This window comes from Globicephala melas, chromosome 8 (genome assembly GCF_963455315.2).
Source record: "Globicephala melas chromosome 8, mGloMel1.2, whole genome shotgun sequence".
NCBI classification, from domain to species: Eukaryota; Metazoa; Chordata; class Mammalia; order Artiodactyla; family Delphinidae; genus Globicephala; species Globicephala melas.
Window position 1 is genome coordinate 59,164,080 of NC_083321.1, and position 21,311 is coordinate 59,185,390.

Sequence of the window (21,311 nt, forward strand, 5' to 3'; positions counted from 1 at the left end):
CTCCAGACGAGAAAAGATTGAAGCTTAATGTCACGCCAGATGTCCTTTAAGGGGATTCATTTCAAAAGACTGCTCTTGTTTTTCTTCAGAAAGGATGTCTTGTTCCGAACAGAGTGGCCATAAGGCGGAGAGATCTCCCCACAGAGGACAAGTACAGTGAAGATGTGATGCTACCACAGAAATATGGGCAGAAAAAAACAGGAGCCGGAAAAGAAGGCTTTGGCCAAGACAGCCTATGAAATGAGTAAGAGAGGAAGGAGAATGCAAAGAATTCTCCACGTGGAGAATGCCACGTGGCCAGCACAACAGTAAATCGTGATGGAAAGAAAGCTTGTTATCTGGTAGACTATATGTGAGGTGTTTGCACATCTTCAGGGCTCTCAACCTGGTCCTAAATGGATTTCAGGGGCCCTGTGAACCCCCTGAAATTTTATGCAAAATGGCTTTCAGGTGCTTTTTTTGTTTCTCAGTGGCAGATTCATAAAGTTCACTAGTTTATCCAAATTCCAACACATCAAAAGGTTAATAACCACCACCACTGTTACCTTGGAAGACTAAACCAAATCAGCAAAGAGCATGGAATTGGGAGTCATACAGGCCAGAGGTGAACCTCCTCTGCCACCCTTAACTGCCTGACCTTGAACATGCACTCATGGACATACAAATTCTCTACCTCTCAGTGTCCCCATTTTAGGAATGCAGATAAACTCCACCTGGGAAAAGGGAACTTGCCAGAGCTTAGACATCAGTGGATGTTGGAGCCAGACATCTAACCATGTGTCCTTCCCAAGCCTAGCAACTGCTTCACTAGTTTCCATTTTCTTCAATGAGAACCCTGCCCTGCCTGGTCCACTGTCAACACTGAAAGACAGTTCCTCGAGCAGGACCAGATTCATGAGCTTGTAACCTGTGCAGCTGTGCAGGGCTCCATGCTCAGAAGGGCCCCTGCACTTGGGGTTTAACGCTCTGTAGTCACCATCTTGAAATTCTTAATAATTGTGTCTTTGAATTTGTGTTTTGTAAGTCATGTCTGATGGGACAATGGAGCGTGGGGGAGGGGAGGGGCTTGGAACCTCAGCTCACACATGGTCCTGCCTCTTGCCACCTCCCCAGCTCCGTGACAGGCTTAGGCCTCCTTCCCAGACCCCTCACTCCCACACCTCACGTGCAGCCCTGCTCCCTCCTTCCCTGCCCCAGCTGGCTGCCAACAGCCCTCCACTCAGGGAAACAAGCCTCCACCGAGGGCAACAGCCACCAGGTCTCAAGGCCCTGTTCTGTCCCCTCCCTCCACCTCCTTTGAGGAGCCTGGGAGCAGGGGACAGGAGGGAAGGTACAAATAGGGGCTGATCTGGGGGTGGAGCAAAGCAGTGGCCATCCCCGCCACAGGCTAACAGCACCATAGTGAGTTTGCTGGGCAATTCAAAGAGGGCCTCTCATCCAACCCCAAACCCAGCACCAGTCACATCCGTGCACAGAGGATGCAAATCCTTGGGGGATGCTCTTTGCCACAGAGGATTAGGGCAGGGGATCCACGGGAAGAGAAGGTGCACTACTGTACCATGCCAGGGCCTCACATTTTGGTTTTGCATTGAGCACCACAAATTATGTAGTGACCTTGTCCTTAAAGGAAAATATATGTATATTTTAATCCTGAGGAATAAATGCTAATAAGCTGCTATTACTTGAACTCATACCTTAAACTTCTTCCCGTTAAATCCTCTGTCTGCTGCTATTAGCACTCTGGCCTCACATTTATATAATATCAATTATTTGGGGGTGAAAGTGCAAACAAATAAAAAATTCGACTGTATCAGAAAAGAGACTACACATAACACTACATTAAGATGTCCCATCATATGGAACCATATGGTATTTCTATTGTAAAGATTGAGGGGAGAGAAATGGGCCAGTTGGGATAACGCTAATATTCTTTTGTCGTCCTTGCTGTCTCTTCTCCGCAGCGCTGTTCTGGTAGTTAGCACTGACAGGAAGGCCTGTTGGGGATTAGTTCATTTTACAGACTAAACAGCAGAAAAGCTTGCTTGCTTGCTTGCTTTCCCTATTTTTTCTTGAGGAAATTGGCTGCAAGCTGTATTTTCTGGTCTCAGCCAGAGTGCTCAATCCATGGTACTTAAGAAATAACATGAATCTATTCATATCACAGGGAAAACTCAAAGATTCACCTACTACTTTCTTCCTTTTTCCCAATTCACATCTGAGAGGACTTGTTCAAGCAAAACTAGAAGTAGGGGAAGTTGTTTTCATGGCCCCATTCTCCCAATTCCAAGTCATCCTTTTCCACCTCAGATCTTTATCTACATTACTACCCAAGTGACCAGTTTAAAGACAAATATAGGGCTTTCCTGGTGGCGCAGTGGTTGAGAGCCCGCCTGCCGATGCAGGGGACACAGGTTCGTGTCCCGGTCCGGGAAGATCCCACATGCCGTGGAGCGGCTGGGCCCGTGAGCCATGGCCGCTGAGCCTGCGCGTCCGGAGTCTGTGCTCCGCAACGGGAGAGGCCACAGCAGTGAGAGGCCCGCGTACCGCCAAAAAAAGAAAAGACAAATATAATTACCTCATTTGTGTGACTACAAACCTAGTGGGGCTCCAGTGCTTCAAGAATCTGCTACCACTAACAGAACCATCCTGCCCCTGCCTTTGGGGTCCTGGAACAACTTACTATGAGGTAAGCAGAATATAGAAGATTTTATTAATTGCATTATAACACACACACACTCCATAGGAGCTAGACAAGGTCACAGTCCAAACCTAATTCGAAGAGAGAGGCTTTCACAAAACAAACAAACAAAGCAACCTGCCAATTCTGTGCCCCTCCCAAACCCATGGAACCAAAGGGTCAAAAGGAAAGCTCTCTGACCCTATCCTTTCAATATCAGAGACATTTAACACCTTGGCTTTATTTTTCAAAGAGAAGGTAAACTCAGTGTCTACGTCAGTGGGACCTAGTCCCTTGGTAGGAATACTAGAGATAACACAGGCTAATTAAAGCAATTAGCTGGGACAGGAGAAGGGCAAAAAGAAGCTTCTGTGCAGAGGCCTGGCAGGTTAGCTATCCAGCCTGTAGTAGGACAAAGAGAGGAGGAGAGCAAAGGTATCAGCAGCAATGACAGCTAGCTAGGGACGCCCCAAGAGAAATCTCTTTAGTAGCTCCATTATAGCGCTCATCATACCCTATTACGCTCACACGCTCAACTGTCTATCACCCCTACTAGGCCGTGAATTCCTTCAGGGCAGAGACTCTGCTTGCTTCTTGCTACCCCAATGCTCACGACAATTGTGGGCTCTATTCCCAACTGCCTATGGGGGTGGTAAAGGCTTGAGAATACACATCTTTAATTGAAATCTGGGCCACTGAATTTTCTTAAGACAATTTCACCCTGGAGAATCAAAATCATATTGTTTTTTCCCTTTCATACAATTTCCCAACTGCCAGTCCTAAGAGCAGCAACAGTTTGTTCTTAGCACCCAGATTGGAGCCTGGCTGTGAGCACGTACGCCACACATTTCATTAGGACTAGCCCCAAATTACCGAATTTGAGCACCCTCTGACCAGGAGAGGAAAAGGTTTAGGACCTCTAAATGGAACTTAGAAGCGTCAGCCAATTCCGTAGCCCCACCCAAGTGCATCCACTGTCTGTCTGAAGCCTTGATGGACCGGCTGGCATATTTCATTGGCAGCCAGCCTCCAATAGCCTCACTCCACCTAAGGCAGACTATTCCAAAGAACAGGACGAATGGGGCTTCAGCGTGGAGCTCCCTCCTCCCCCCAGTTTCTGTCGGAAATACCAATATAGACCAACTGTCCGATTTTCTATGATCCACACCACAACTGGTGAACATTCTACCTGCCATCTGTCTCTTTTTTTTCCTGTCAGATTTCTCACAAGGCAAAGGAAACTGATTGTGTTTTTACATATAAATTAAATTGATACCAGTAACAAACATCTGACTGAGGTGTACAACTTAATGAATGCAGCCTGTTCAGGATAATCATGTCTGCACAAGATGGAGTGGCAGTCATCTATCAGAAATGGCAGGCCCTGCCGCCTGCCCGCTCCCAGCTTGGAGGTGATCTCAGCAGCCCTTGGAGTGTCTACTGTTCTCTCTGTCCTACACATGTTTCCTCTGGAGTATGGATGTCATGGGGATGCCAAACCTTGTAGAGAGCCTGTCCTCGGACTGGCAGTGAAGTCCAGTGGGAAGAGCACCCACTTTGGGGCCAGGCAGATCTGGGTGCAGATCCCCACTCTCAACTTAAAGAAAAATGCACGACATGAGAGCTGTGAGTTTAAGTTTTACTCGGGGTCTCACTGAGAAACATAGACCAGAGATGGCTCTGAGGAACTGCTTGCTCTGAAGAGGTAGGGGTGGGGCCACTATATACACGAATTTTTTGGCTAGGAAATACATGCAGTCAAGCATACATCTTGGTAAAAGATTACTGCTAAGCATAAAGAACAGATATCTCAGGTTAATGATTTTAGTGCTTTTCTACTTACGGGAAGATGCAAGAATCTGGGGTCATTGAAATTCTTCTGGAGATACACATCTAACTATCTAGGGCACCATTTATTCAAAGAACAGAGTGCCTCATCCTGTTTTTCATCCTGAATTCCTCTCAGGGTGCAGTGTAGGTGGGCAACTGCAGTGGGTTGCACCTTAACACTTGTAGAACCAGATGATGAGTGATACTCTTTGTTCTTGTTTTTTTGTTCACACCACTCTGAGTACTAATAGTAGGATGCACTTAGACAAGTCACTGGTCTTCTCTAAGCCTCACCTTCCTTAATATGTAATTCAAGTTTTGCAATACCTACCTTTGAAGATTCTTATGGGATCAGAAATGAGGTCTGTAAAGCACGTGGCTTGCTACTGGCCTTCCATAAGTGGTAGTCAATGGTAGACTGTAAATAGTCATGTGTGTCCTGGTTAGTGCGCATCATCAGAAAATCTTCAAACGATAAATGCTGGAGAGGGTGTGGAGAAAAGGGAACCCTCTTGCACTGTTGGTGGGAATGTAAATTGATACAGCCAGTATGGAGAACAGTATGGACATTCCTTAAAAAAAATAGAACTACCATACGACCCAGCAGTCTCACTACTGGGCATATACCCTGAGAAAACCAAAATTCAAAAAGACACATGCACCCCAATGTTCACTGCAGCACTATTTACAATAGCCGGGTCATGGAAGCAACTTAAATGCCCATCGACAGACAAATGGATAAAGATGTGGTACATACATACAATGGAATATTACTCGGCCATGAAAAGGAATGAAACTGGGTCATCTGTAGAGATGTGGATGGACCTAGAGACTGCCATACATAGTGAAGTAAGTCAGAAAAGGGAAAACAAATATTGTATCTTAAGACATACTTGTGTAATCTAGAAAAATGGTATAGATTAACTGGTTTGCAAGGCAGAAATAGAGATACAGATGTAGAGAACAAACATATGGACACCAAGCGGGGAAAGGGAGGGGTGGGATGAATTGGGAGATTGGGACTAACATATATACGCTAATATGTATAAAATAAATAACTGAGAACCTGCTGTATAGCACAGGGAACTCCTCTTCCCTGTACAGTGGAAACTAACACAACATTGTAAAACAACTATTCCCCAATTTAAAAAAAAAAGGCATGTGTGTCAACCTCCATTAAAAAACTACATCTGGGGGCTTCCCTGGTGGCGCAGTGGTTGAGAGTCCGCCTGCCGATGCAGGGGACACGGGTTCATGCCCCGGTCTGGGAAGATCCCACATGCCACAGAGCGGCTGGGCCCGTGAGCCATGGCCACGGAGTCTGCACGTCCGGAGCCTGTGCTCCACAACGGGAGAGGCCACAACAGTGAGAGGCCTGCGTACTGCAAAAAACAACAAAAAAACAACAAAAAAACAAAAAAAACTACATCTGTATTGTTATTGCCGTTATTTTTAATCATTTTAGTATATTATTTGGGAGTATAGAAGACTTTTCCAGAATGAGATTAACAGGATTAGAATGGAAGGGTAATATCCACTTGATGGAATGAAATAAAGAATCATCAGTCATGTAATATTCAAGCAGCCTTTTTCCTATGTTAGCTAGGTCCTTTATTTTAGTTCATTTCAATCCCCTTATCTACAAGCAAAAATAAGGAAAATGGGATTTTAACCATAGAGCCAGACTTCACCTAGAGAACACTGCTAAAAGCCTGGAATGTCATTCAAGATTCAACAGAGCCCTAGCAACCCAGTTTTCCTGTCGCTCCCTCAGCAGCCAGGTTCACTGAGTCCAGTCTTCTGCCACTCAACACTCCCCTTACGGACTCGTCCTGCTCCTCTTGTTCTCACTGACACTGGATCCCCTTTCTGACCTTCTCAAGGTTTCTGCTTATACACAGCTTCTACTCATTCATGGCTCTGATTGCTCACGACTTCTACTGCTTCATGAAGTCCTGTTTATACCTCTCATGGTGCCCTTTTTGTGTTCTCTGCCTCCACAGTCAACTGCCAATTCTACATCTCATATTAAAACTCCCCAGTGGAGAAGAACTTATTGTTCAGTTTATCACTGTCAAAGATAATCACCATCAACCGAGCGGGGAATACCTTATATCAGGCTACCTCAAATCAGATACCTACCAGCCTCAATTCAGATATCAACCCCTGTCCAGTCAATTATGGTCAGGACCTCAGAATCAAACTCTACCTATGCACAGGAACCCCTAGGGCTGCTTCCATCTACAGTAGGCTTGGCAGGCACTCAGCACAATAGATTCCTCTCCAAAACATCTATTTCCTCAGGCATTTTTATTTCAGAGAGGGCTTGTTACATGAAACAGAGAATTGATTACTGCACCAGAGATCATACTTATTATACAGGATTGCCTGTTTCAGAAATTTCAGAGTAAATCAGAACAACAAAATGCCATTCCTAAACCATGTCCTTTGGAACAGGGAGCTTTTGAATCATAAAAGACTTTGTACTTATTTGCAAATCCAACAAAGTTAATACAAAATCCACTTTCAGAGTTTGGATAGAGGGTTCATAATGTTACCAAGTAAACTGGGAAATGTTCCAGGTGCTGTGTCATAGAAGCAGGGTGTGATACCTGACTTACTCTCATTCTCAATCCTGTAATGGGAACTCCTCCATTCAATAAGTACTTATGGGTCAGATACTAACAAAAAAGCAACTGCTTACTGATTGTTTTGATACCTATGGATGATGAGAGACAATCTCAAAATAGCTTTGGTGGATGCCAGGTGGTGAGCCTTGTGAAAATTGGTAAAACAATTGCATTTCATGCCTGAAATTCACACCTCTAATCGTGATGTTCCACTGCTTTATTTCTTGGCAACACATCCTTAACTGATTGCATTGCAGCACAAAAGACTAACAATTCAACAAAGCCAACTCTCTTTGCTTGTAATCTGGATGAATTTCTGTTTTATTCTGTCAAGAAAGAAGTGTGAGGGAGCGGAAAAAAAGTTGGCCAAACCAGGAGCTTTTTTTTAAATTAATGTTTGGGAGCATCATACTGCGCTTTATGGTAGTTGAAGGCAATTTGCTTGACTTATTAAATGATGAAAAGCAAAGTAACATTGTTTTATGAATGATCACAAGGTCAGAGGACTCAAGGGTGGTATATAGCAACAGGAACAATCTCGCCTGTTAAATGCTGCTGAGAGCCATTACCCAGATGTCATTCTTATAAAAGAAGTAGTTTAACAATTTCATGTCTCACACAGGCTGGACAGACCATATCTGAGCAGCCCCAGTGTGGTGCTTTTGTAATATAGAATTTGTTGAATGAACGGCATGAAGAGGCTTAGTAGGTACCTCCATGATGCCCCAGGCAACAAAGTCCTTTTGCTTAGAAGAATAAATTGAAATGATCTACTTAAGGGGCTGTCTCTCCAGTTAGAAGGAGGGGACCCTTCATCTCTATTGTCTCAGTGCCTAGTAGATAGTCAATGCAAGCTTTTTGAATTACATGGGGTGGGGTTCAGCTCAGATATCTCACATACCTCTTATGAGGGATTACCGATAACATTTGGAAACAAAAGGGTTAGCTAAGGACGACTTACTGGGGTGAGTGTATAGTTCCTTATAAATTCATATATATGTACATATATGATCTATAATATAAATATCACATGTATATTTATATGCATTTATACATACATATATCATAAACTATACAGTGGGTTCTGGTATCACCAGAATGACTGGGTCTATTTGGGGGTCAACCCAAACTGCCTCTCTGCTCATTCACTGCTGATTTTCTTCTTGTTAGAGACTGTTCTACACTTGAATTGCCCCAGATTGGCTTAAAATTTCCATCCTCAGCATTACTAAGGATTGTCCCACCCTCACCCAAAGTGACACTTTTCAACCTAACTTGTTAGCTCAAGAAGAGCTGTCCTGGGCTGGGTCTTTAAGCAGTTCCTCTGCTCTTGGGAGGCTGCTTAAAGAGTTGGGAAGAACACTTGCAAAATACACAGTCAAGGACTTGTGTCCCTAGTTACTTAATTTCTTTAAGTTTCTATTTCTTCTTCTCTACAATGAGCATAATAATGTAGCTATCTAGTAGGGATATTGTAGAGATTAAATTAGATTATATGTAAAGTACTGAATAGAGTTTGGGGCACATAATAAACCCTTTAAAAGCAGTAGTTACTTTTAATCACCATTTTTTCCACATGATTATCTTCTCTGAACATTCTGACTTATAAGTCATAGGACTGAATCCGTTTCTGCTCTTCTAAGAGGGTGAAGTGAGCAATGTAGCTACTTTTCATTAGCATGTGAACTAAAAAACCAGAGCCTCTCCCAGGCAGAGACCACCTGGTATTTCTTCTCTAATATTATGAAACACAGTCCCCATTCCTGATTGTGTAACTACTTCAAACTCAGCATGGTATGGGCTACACTTCAAGGTCTCAGCAAACAGGATTATTGATTGTCATATAATCCCTTAATTTATAGATGAGAAGAAAAGGTCTTGAACTCTGAATCTTTGGGACAGTGAGTCTGATTCTCTCCTTGAACCAACCTAAATCCCAAATCTCAGGTATGGACATCCTCAAATATTTCCTTTGACAGATATTAAATGAGTGCCCGTTCTGTGTAAAGTGCTGTGCTGGATCCTTCCCTGATGCCCTAGCTTGGGTCACCTGTCCTTCTCGTGTCCCACAGAAACCAGGATATGACTGAACTGGCCTATCACACACGCTGCATCAAAACTGCCTGTTTACTTGTCTGACACTCTTTATGTAATACCAGCTCTTTTAACCAATCTCTACTTCATCAACTCTCAGATTAAGCATTCACCTCTACAGCCTGCTGACTGAGGACCACTGACGCTTAGGACTGATAGGCTGTTTGCCTATCAGTGTTCACACATTTTCTGCTCCCGACATCTAGGTTGTGAATTTGCCAAGAACCAGTGATGCTTGCTCCCAAATCTTTTTCTGCTTATTATAGCTGATATTGTAATATATAATTTAATTAACTATTAGAAGCCCTTTAAATATGGGTACAAAAAGAGGGCTGTTATACCAATAATACTAAACAGAATGTTTTGAAAAGACTCAATGAAGGTGAGTCATCTTTTAAATGCTATTAAATTAGCAATGAGAGAAAAGGTTTTTAAAAATTGGGAAAAAAATATATAAAATCTTTTAAAGATTGTGCATTTGGTTTGCTTGGCAAGTACCTAACTTTTAGAACTACTTTAAAGAAACAGAATTTGGAAATTGTAAGCAGTGCAATGCGGGTGGGATTTATGCACGTAAAATGGCAAGACCTCCTATCAGCAGACGCAAAGAGAAAAGTGACCCTACATTAAAAGATTGATGATTAAATATGCCCTCCACTGTTATAAGTTAAAATGTTTTAGGTACGTATACATCATTCTAATGGTACTTTAAGCAACTGTTTCAATTAACCAAACAATAACTTATATGAATCACATAGTCTCACATTGCCTTGGTTATACAATGTATCCCAAGTCTAATACAGTGGTTGAAACATCGGCGTGTGGGGGGGACAGTGGAAAAGAGGAAGGGGGGAGGGAGAGAGAGAAGAAGGAAGGAAGGAAGGAAGGAAGGGAGGAAGGGAGGGAGGGAGGGAGATAGAGAAAGGAGTGACCTTGAGTGATTTAAGTGAAAATTTGGTTCTTAGGCTGCCAAAGTGGCAGGTTAGGAAGATGTAACACTTTTCAAGTCCGTCACAAGGTGAGAAGGGCTTAGTTTGCCCCTATTCTCCCCCTGACCCCAGCCAAAAAAAAAAAAGTTTCAAGTCAAAACTCAAAAAATTTGAAAAGATTCTCTCTGACTACTGCTTCTCCTGCATTTATTATTTATGCTCTTCTTCCAAACTTCTGCAAATTAGTCCATTGTGCATGCAGGAAGAGTTGGATTTTACATATCTCCACAGCCAGAGGAAGGTGAGAGAAGAGTCTAAAACTAGCACAGGAGGAGGTAATTCTGACCTGACAACTTCCAGCTCCAGATGTGTCGAAGGTTAGGAAGTTCCTCTTTTATGCATAATTGTTGGGGTGAACAAGAGAATAGGAAACTAAGGAAAACTAACCCTAATTAAGCCTTACTGCATCCCAAGCCCTGTACCAGTCCTTTGCTTATTTAATCTTACAGTGATCCTGTGAGGGAGGCATTGTTATCCTCACTTTATAGGGGAGAAAACGGACCCACTGAAGTCAAGTCGTTTGCTCAGAATCACACAGCTGGTAAAAGGAAGGAAATACCTGCACCTTCCCTCACCCCACCTTGCTCCCCAGCCTCATCCCTGATATGCTTGGGCCAGTTGGAATTGGTTTGCATTAAGTGCTGAGCCCACGAGAAAATCTAGAGATTTAAAATTTTGTCTAGTCATGACCAAGAGCAGAAACATAAGGAAAGAAACAATGAAGCACACCCACTGTCTCCATTCTCATCACAATGCAAGCGTCACTGTCTGGCACTCCAAATTACATGCGGTGTGAAGGATCACCTGAGTACAGTGGAGGGTCCTTGTACATATTTGGGTAATTAGGGATGGGATTCTTCTAACCATTCATTGACCAAAGCAATTCCTATCACAGAAGCTTCTGCTCACACACCTTTTTTTGTTTGTTTGTTTTTCTTTTTGGCGGTACGCGGGCCTCTCTCACTGTTGTGGCCTCTCTCGCTGCGGAGCACAGGCTCCGGACGCGCAGGCTCAGTGGCCATGGCTCACGGGCCTAGCTGCTCCACGGCCTGTGGGATCTTCCCGGACCGGGGCACGAACCCATGTCCCCTGCATCAGCAGGCGGACTCTCAACCACTGCGCCACCAGGGAAGCCCTTGTTTGTCTTTAAATCTGCATGAAAACAATTTCCCAGGGTAAGAATCCCACCTGGAGGATGAGAGCAAATCTGGACCATCCCTCCACAAAATTGTAAAGGAGATAAACTATACAAAGGCATAATGCAGAACAAATGCTCAAAAAATACTTCTAAGTATGAACTTTATGGCATGATTATACTGAATCCTCAATAACAACCCTCTGAGAGAGATGCTATTATTATTCCCATTTTGTTGATAAGGTAACTGAGGTTTCAAAGCCAATCATTTTTCTGAATTCACGCTGCTATTAAGTATTGACGAGGGAATTAAAACTCAAGTTTCCATGAACAAATTTCGGACTTTTAAGGGGTATTATATACTGCATATCTAAGCAATAGAAATACTAAAAGATTGACTAATGGGCTCAGAAGTCAAAACATTATCCTTTGCCTCTAGCCCCAATCCCAAGAAACTCCCAAGCCTGGATGCTTCCTTCACCCCTTTTTGTGCTACTATGCTCTCCCTAGAAACTATGAAACTCCTGTCACAAGCAATCTGACTTAAGCCCATTCACACTCAAGTGTAAATAAAGTTTAATCAATAAGGCTTAAGCTTTATTTATTCATTTAAATTGATTATTTAAGCTTAAAAATAAAACTTAAGTAAAAATTCATTATTTCTTTACCAATGCAATTAATTATTCACATCTAAATTAAGATAAACAAGGCTTAATATATCAACCCTGGATAGAAAGCCCCAGTCAGGTCTGGGTTGGCTTTGGGTTCTCCTTCCTTCTCTCTGCCTCAGTGGTCTACTTTCTCCCTTTCCTCTAGGCTGCCACCACCTATCCCATGCCTCAGGAGTCTTCTCCCCCAAGCCCATCTCCAAAATAGGATACCATCTCCCCAGCAAGCCCAATTCTTATAATTTTTGAGAGAAATTCACAGACCCTTTGTGATTTAAGAATTCCCTTATGCGGTACAAAGGATAAATAAACAGAAGATAACACGGGGTAATGTGGCAGGTTTTATTTTCTAAGATAGCCACAATATCTCCCAGCCACATACTCTTATTAAAATGTGACCCTGGCACCCTTCTCATTAAGTAGCAAAGTCTTGTGTCTACTTCTTTGAACCTGAGTGGATCTTCATGACTGCCTGACAATAGAGGAGGGTGGAGATGATGCTGTGTGACTTCCCATTAAACAAAATGCCATAACCTTTCTCCTTGTTTTCTGACAACAATTGCTTTTAGAACTCAGACATCACGCTATCAATAACCCCAAATCAGCCCATGGGGAATGACCATATTGAAGAAGTCACAGTAGGTATTCTGGTCAACAGATCAGCTAGACTGGTTTTCTGTCCTCCACAGCCTCACAATCCTTTAACTACTATCCAGTTGACAGTGTAATATTACTGCCTTATTTCTTATCTCCCAACAGGACTGAACTTATTGAAAGTAATCAGATCTAGACCCTAGTTCAATGTACATAGTAGCACTGTTAAAATGGGTTTTTTTAATTCAATAACTAAATGAAATATTAATTCTTAGTTGTTGGTCAAAGAAGGTTACCTGAGAAAGGTGACATTTGAGCTGGGTATAGAAGAATGGGTTAAACTGGAACATTCTAAGGAGAGAATTCTATTTGCGTAAAAACAGAGACAGCAAACTGATGGGCATTTATGGAGGACAGCAAAATATGTGAAGTAGGAACACAGATCATATGGGAAGAAACAGTGAGAAGAATGTGGTAAGGTAGGGTGTGATGAGTCATGTATTGATATAAATGAGTCTTTAGAATCTCAACTTCATTTGGTGGCCATTGGGAGATACTGAAAACTTCTAAGAAAGGAAAACATGATACCGATATTCCCTAAGTCACATTTCCAAAGTTTAAATCACTTGTTCACGACTTAAGTGTTGATCTAATTAATCACATCTTACATAAATGTTTGGACACGTTGTTTCCATACTTAATAGTCAACGATGTTAGGATTCCTGGTCAAAATCATGTTCCTGAGCTGAACAAGTGCTAATCCTTGGCTTTCTCTGAGAACCTGGGATGTGCTTAGAAATAACTGGCACCTTTTGACAAGTTTTCCATGTCCCGGTGCAACGGAGCTCCAGATGGAATCACCAGCCAGGCCTTCCCATATGCCCCTCAGCAAAGGTAATGTGATGAAAGAATCATTATCCAGAGAGAAGCAGAATATTAACTCCAGCAGCACCTCAGACAGTGCTTTGCAAAGACTCCTTTCCAAATAGCCTGAAGCTGATGTTTGACAAGTGCAGGCTGGGACCAGCTTCCCTTATTTGTGGCTCTGAAGGAAAACTGTGAGATTTTAACATGATTTCTAAATGACATCCAGCTTTATCGCTAAAAACAGATTCTTCTTGTAGATCCAATTCATGTGTATTCATCAAACACGTAGAGAAAATCTACTATAAGCCAGCCATTTTATACACACTACTTCATTTAATTCTTTCTTCATAAGAGATGGGTCAATTATAATACCTGTTTTAGAGATGATGAAGCCTAAGTTCAAGGACATTAGATAATTAGGCCAAGGTCACACAGTCAGTAAAAGCTAGTTCCAAACACTGGTGGCTATATTTTTTTCCTCCTCTACTCACCAATTCTGTCTCTATGTGACAGGAATCAGATTGGGAGTACAAAATTGAATAAGATGTCATCCTTCCAAAAAAGGGCCTCACAAACTATGCAGAAGACAATAGGTACGCAAAGAAGAAATAATTAAGAGCCAAATAGAAAGACCAATAAATGTAGTAGAAGCATTAAAAAAAAATGACTAATTACTTCCACTCACAAAAGATCTGGGAAGGCCTTACAAAGGAGAAAAACTCAACGTGGATTTTCATGAAAGAACAGGATTTTGATTGATGGTGAACTAGAAGACCACTAAGTGACCACCCTTGGAGTTTTGAGGTGGTACTGAGCTGTCAAACAGACCTGAGTCCAACAGAAATCTCAGGATCAATTCTAGATATTGGAGGTGTCAGATACATATCTAAAGAAACATACTTATTGTGCATAAAATGTAAAACAATATATTGGAAGACTAAGAAAAAGAATAGCATGTATTAATAAATTTAAAATCAAACAAAATTAGCAAACCCAGTGCATCAATTCATAAAGGGGTCTAGGAAAAAACCCAGCCGACATGACTAAGTTTCCTTTCTTCTAGGAATGCAAAAAATCCCTTAATGTAATTCACCAAATAAAATATTCCAGGAGAAAAACCTAAACAGAACACAATTTTAATTAATATTCCTTTTTGGTTAAAACTCTCAGCAAATTAGGAGTTGAATAAAATTTCCTTAAACCGATAAAGGATATCTACCAAAACAAAATACAAACAAAAAAGACATATTCAAAGGTAAAATGTTAAATGTATCTCCCTCTAAAATCAAGGAGACACTTTGCTGTAGAGCGGAAACTAACACAACATTGTAAATCAACTATACTCCAACAAAAAAATTTTTTTAACTTTATAAAAAATGACAAAACAGGAACTGAAATAATACCATCGATAAATTGCAATTATCATGAAAAAATAAAATAAAATCAAGGAGATAACAAGGGTGCCCATTATCACTGTTAATCTTTAATACTGCACTTAAGGTAACTGTCCAGAATAATTACACAAGAAAGAAAAAAAGATGTGTAAGCACTGCATTGAAATGAAGAAACAAAACTATCACACTTCGTAAAAAAATTAACAACAGAAACCTCAATTAAATAGAGTTGGGAGACCAGAGGGGGAACTCTTACACCCTACCACAATAGCAGAGCCCTACAAGGGGAAGAAAAGCCCCCTTCACTCCTGGCAAGAACTCAGCCAATGAAAAGCCACGGACTTTTTGTTTACTATAGCCCTCCCAACTTCCTTTTCCTCTCTATAAAAGAATTCTACTCTCCTTTTTGGCTTGAGACTTGCACATGACTCTCCATGGTTGCAGACCCCAAGTTGCAATTCCCTGCTTATCCCAAATAAACCCTTTTTTGTTGTCATTGTTGCTGGAGAAATAATTGGCAGTCTATTTGTTTTAGGTCAACAGGTTGATATGAGTATCTACTTAGAAAATTCAAAAGAAACTTCAGACAGATTAGCAGAATGAATATTCTAATTTGAGAAGAACAGAACTTGGCTAAACTTTTAAAATTCGACTCAATATTATAAAGTCAGTTTTCTCCAAAACTACCAAATTTCAATCAAATCTCAACAAGTTTTTCTTGTGACTTTACAAGCTAATTCTAAAATATATTTGGAAGAACAAAAGCTAAGAAAAATTATCCAAGTATGCTATATGGAAACAGAGTTATATTACAGATCAATGGGGAAAGTATAGTCAAGACTTTCTTACAACAAGATGCATGAACTACAAAATCTAACAGGACAGTATTAATAAATTTGATTACATTATATTTAAAACAACTTAATCAAAAGAAGCTATGAAGAAAATTTTTAAATAAACCATGAAATGGCAGAAAATACTTATTCTAAAAAAATTATCCAGAATATATTAGGTTGAACAATATAAAACTGCCATTTTTAGAGGTGAAGAAAGGTCAAACATTGACAGTTAATTTGGTTAAATCTAATATAAAGAATTCCTATAAATCATTAAAAGAAAGCTAAGAAGGGAGTGACATCAGCATCATGGCTGCATAAGGCGTCCCTCACTTTTTGTCCACTTACCCTCCCAACAACAAATACCAGCATCCATCTAGAAACAAAAGCGTGTGAGAGGTGTGGGATTTAGCACCCTACACTGAGGAACCCAGGGGAGTCTCACCCACCTGTGCATCAAGTAATAGGCCAACAGACCACAGTCCCGGCTGTAGACCCTGAAAAGTGACCTGTGAATCAGCTCTAGTCCCTCTGCATCAACGTCCAAATCCCTGGAGAACACTGACTGAGACAATCACCCATGTTAGGGCAGAGACAGCCTTTGTAGAAGTCCAGGTTCCCAGAGAAGAACCAGCAAAACAGTACAAGTTTGGAAGCCCTGGAGTGGGTAATATAATAGGGAAGAACAAATCTGACTCCATATTAGATCTGTTTCTTTTACTTAAACCTTTGTATTCTTTTGCTTTTGCTTAGAGTTAAGAATGTTGCCTATAACCTGAAATATACAGGACAGCTGATTCTCAAGGCTCTGACCTTTAAGAGTATAACACTTTTCCATTCATATGGAGATAAAAAGTTGCAAAACAGAATAACATTTGTCTTATCGGAGGTTTACAGGAACATCGTGACCTGACCTCCATGGACAACTGCAAGAACAAAGGATTCTGACACCAAGAAAATTTTAACACCCAACCATGCCCCAACTCATCTTGCCTTTAAAAATGCTTTGCTGAAACCACGTGCTTGTGTTCAGTAACAGTAAGAACAGTTTGGCTTTACCTGCATCACCCCTTCTTCAATGTGGCGGAGTTCAGGGCCGAGAGATCTTCCTTGGCCCCCGATTTCTCCCTTTGGGGGAAAGAGAGCCGGTGAGTGACACCTGGCTTCCCCAGCTCTGCTGATGCCGCTGAAGAGGATCATTTCTCTCTCAGCCCCACCTTCTAGAGACGGGTTCCATGAGCCACTGTGGACACCAGAATACAGGGACGCTCAAGTCCCTTATAGGAAATGGCGCAGTACACTTGGCCCTCCATATCGGAGGGTTCTGCATCCACAGTTCCACAAACAACAGAATGAATTTTGATCGGAGGTTGGTTGAATCCCCAGATGCGGAACCAGCTGATACAGAAAACCAGTCCAGTGCATTAAATCAGGAGCTCCAAGACTGTGGGATGCGAAGAGTCTGGGAAAGTACCCAGGACTCTCAGAGGGCACTGAAGGGACACAGAGCTTATTAAGTGTATGGTGGACTCCATCTAGAAGCCTGCCCACCAGCTGCTGGGACAGCCCACCGATGACAGCCCAGCTGACCCACACACACTCCTAGCGCCACTCGTGCTGACTCTGCAGTGGGAAACTGTGTGCCCTCCTGAAGGTGGTGGCGAGGGACGGCTCTGGGAGATGACCAGCGATCACTTGCAGAAAACAGGCTCTAATCTGTGGGCAAGGTTGACACCACAAAGTTGAGCTGTAGCGCCACCTATGAGAAAACAAAAGAGGCTGTCAGCGTGGTGTGTTGTAGGATGGAGAGAAGGCATGCAAGCTTAAAACATTCTGCCACAAGAGGGAGAAAGAAATCTGGAGCAGGTGTGGCCACGGAAGGTCTGAGAAAGCCTCAGAATCTCTAGCAGGGTAGATGGAAGGTATTTCTCCCCAGAAGTCAGTAAAAACTGGAGGAGGTGACTGCCACTTCAACTGTGAAGTCAATGATGCAAAGCTCAAAGGAACATCAAAATCAAGGTAATGTAACACCAAAGGATCACAATAACCACTCGGTAACTGAACCCAGAGACAAGGAGACCTGCAATTTACCCAAAAAAGAATCCAAAATAGCTGTTTTAAGGAAACTCAGTGAGTTACAAGAAAACACAGAAAGGGCTTCCCTGGTGGCGCAGTGGTTGAGAGTCCGCCTGCCGATGCAGGGGACATGGGTTCGTGCCCCGGTCCAGGAAGATCCCACATGCCGCGGAGCGGCTAGGCCTGAGAGCCATGGCCGCTGAGCCTGCACGTCCGGAGCCTGTGCACCGCAATGGGAGAGGCCACAAAAGTAAGAGGCCCACGTACTGCAAAAAAAAAAAAAAAAAGAAAGAAAAGAAAAGAAAACACAGAAAGTCAATTCAATGAAATCAGGTATATATGTGTTATATATAGAAAATGGAATATTATTTAGCCATGAGGAAGGAAACCCTGCCATTTGTGACAGATGGATGAACCTTGAAGGCATGATGCTAAGTGAAGTAAGTCAGACAGAAAAAGACAAATATTCCATTTATATGTGGAATCCCAGAAACAGAGAGTAGAGTTGTGGTTACCAGGTGTTAGGGGGTAGGGGAAATGAGGGTAATGGTCAAAGAGCACAAACTTCCAGTTATAAGATGAAAAAGTTCTAGGGGTCTAAAGTACAGCATGGTAATTATGGTCATAGTATTGTATTACATATACTTGAAAGTTGCTCAGTGAGTAGATCTTAAATGTTCTCAACACAAAAAGGAAATGTACTTATGCGACGTGCTGGAGGTGTTAGCGAATGCTATGGTGGTAACTATTTTGCAATATGTAAGTATATCAAATAAACACACTGTACACCTTAAACTTACACAATGTCGCATATCAATTCTATTCAATAAGTTTGAAAAAAAGAAAAAGCTAAGCAGTCTTATAGGAAAATGACTAACAGACATAACCAGCATTTCACAGAAGTGTAAGCAACTGGTCAGTCGATAATTGAACAGGCAACAAACACTAGAATCAGGAAAATAAAAATTAAACCTAGAACTATATGCAACCTCATGTCCTTTAGATTGGCAGAAGTTATAAAATCTGACAATAACAAGAAAAGCAGAGTGGTCCAAGCATTGCAAAAGGAATAGAACAAAGAGACTTTTCATTCAGCACTGGTTTTCCATTTTGGAATCAGCCATTATTGCTCCTTGCCCTTTTAATCCCATCTCTCTCCAGGACAAAAGCAAGAACAGAGGGCATACCTGGGCATTATACTGGAGAGCTAGACTCTTGTAACCTGTGCAACATTCACATTTTTTCAGACATGACAAGAACAGTAGATACTAAATTGTTGTACTCTACTTTAAAACAGGAAGCCTATACTTTAAGGCAGTGGTTCTCAAACTTTGTACCAGAATCACCTGGAGAAATTCAGATTACTTGGTTCCACTCTCAGCATTTTCTGATACAGGTGTTTGTGATAGGGCCAAGAATTTGCATTTCTAAAAAGCCCCTAGGTGATGCTGATGCTGTGGTCTGTGATGATGATGATGATGTGTTCTGGGGACCACACTCTGAGAACTCTCGCTCTAGAGAATGAACTTTGGTATATTATAGGCTGAGAAGAAAGGAATGATGCAATGGAAGGGAAGTTAGCATTTATTTGGGGCCCACTATGTGCCAGGCAGTGTGCTTTTAAATAAGTCACTAATAGTCACAGCAAATCTGTAAAGCAGGTGTTGTTAATCCCATTTCACAGACGAGGAAATAAGGCTCTCAAAGGTTACACCTTTTCCAGTATCCCACAGGTAGTATATGACAGAAAAGATTAAAATGTAGGTCTATCTGACTACAGCTCTGATATTCTTTGCCCCACACTCCATGACCCTCAATGAGACAAAACATCCTCTAATATTGGTATCACTGGATAAAATGTGAGCAGGCCACAGTTGCCTGGTATGGGCCAGTGCAGTCAATATACATAAGCTGGAAGTGTAGAACCTAAATAATGAAGGTAGAGGTGGCATTCCAGGAAAACAAAAATACTAGCCCAGCCCTAAGGGCTATCCTCATGCTAATGTGAAGAGTAAAGAACATTGTAGATATTCCCATATATTTTTTCAAGTTTTATAGAGAACTGTGAACACACAATTATGCTTATTTAAGATATAAACAAACTTAATACAATTTATTTCAGTTTATGTTATCTTTTTAGCAAATGCTTATGCTATTTATGTAAAGTCTCAAAATAAAGGATTCCAACAGAGGTTATTGAGAAGACATCACTCAATGGAACGGACCCAATATCTTTCTCCAGTCCTTCTCTGGTTGGAGCACTGATGAGATTAGAAATGTTTAAAAAACAAACTCAACTCTTACTCTTAATGTCTCATGTTTCCATGACCATAGGTGCTATGGAATACAATAAGGAGTGCTTTTTCCTTTTTTTTTTTTTTTTTTCAGCCATCCCACATGGTTTGCATGATCTTAGTTCCCGGAACAGGGATTGAACCCAGGCCCCCGGCAGTCAGCACGGAGTCCTAACCACTGGACTGCCAGGGAATTCCCAGGAGTGACTATTTATGCCAGATTCTTCAGACTCCTCTTAAAGCTCAGGTAGAAATCCCTCCTCAGGGATATTTGAAGTGGGAACTGACAGCCAGAGCTCTTTAAGGTGTCTGTGGTTTCTGAATAGGATTACACTACACCTTGTGTGTGTAGTAGTAGAAGAGGCAAGGCATTAAGCAATGCAAACATTTATTACTATTTAAGCTGTATGTTAACATCACATACATCTCTGCAACTCTACAAAAAACTAAAAGGATCAAAATGGCTCACTTGATTTTGTAGTGCTTGCTCGCGCGAATAACACTCTACCTCTGTTATCTCTTTAAAGCAGGGAAAAAAAAAAAAACCCAAACCTTCCTATGTGAACAAAACCCAGACTTAACAATGAAGCATAAAACAGCAAACTGCTACTCAGCAGAATTAGTCTAGCTTGTCATAGGAGTCCAGGTACCGATGCTAAGGTAATCAGCTAATTACACTGTATATTGGTGTTCTGATCATCAATTCCAGTGTGTCTTTTTTGCGGGGGGGGGGTGGTCCCCATAAGAATAAGCAATGCTCAGAACACCAGCTGGGTGTCCTATAATTCAAGTCAGTTCTGACACTATCCACCCAGAACTAGCATCAGATTCTACAGGTTGAAGGCTGAGTCCCAGAAGACTGCCCCCTAATGCACGCGCACGCACACACACACACACGTATGCACGCACGCGCACACACACTGCAGGTATCAGTAGCAAGCCCAGGTTATTACCTGTGCTTTTTGACCAACTGGCTATAGATCAGAGGTTCCCACAACCCGCTCCTCGGGTTCAATTAGTTTGCTAGAGCAGCTGACGGAACTCAAGAAACTCATCTACCTACTAGATTACTAGATCACCAAATTATTATAAAAGGATATAACTCGGAAACAGCCAAATAAAAGAGGTGCACAGAGTAAGGTATGGGGAAACGCACAGAGCTTCCAGGTCTTCTCTAAGCACCATTCTCCCCAAATGTCCATGCGTTCCCTAACCTAGAAGCTCTCC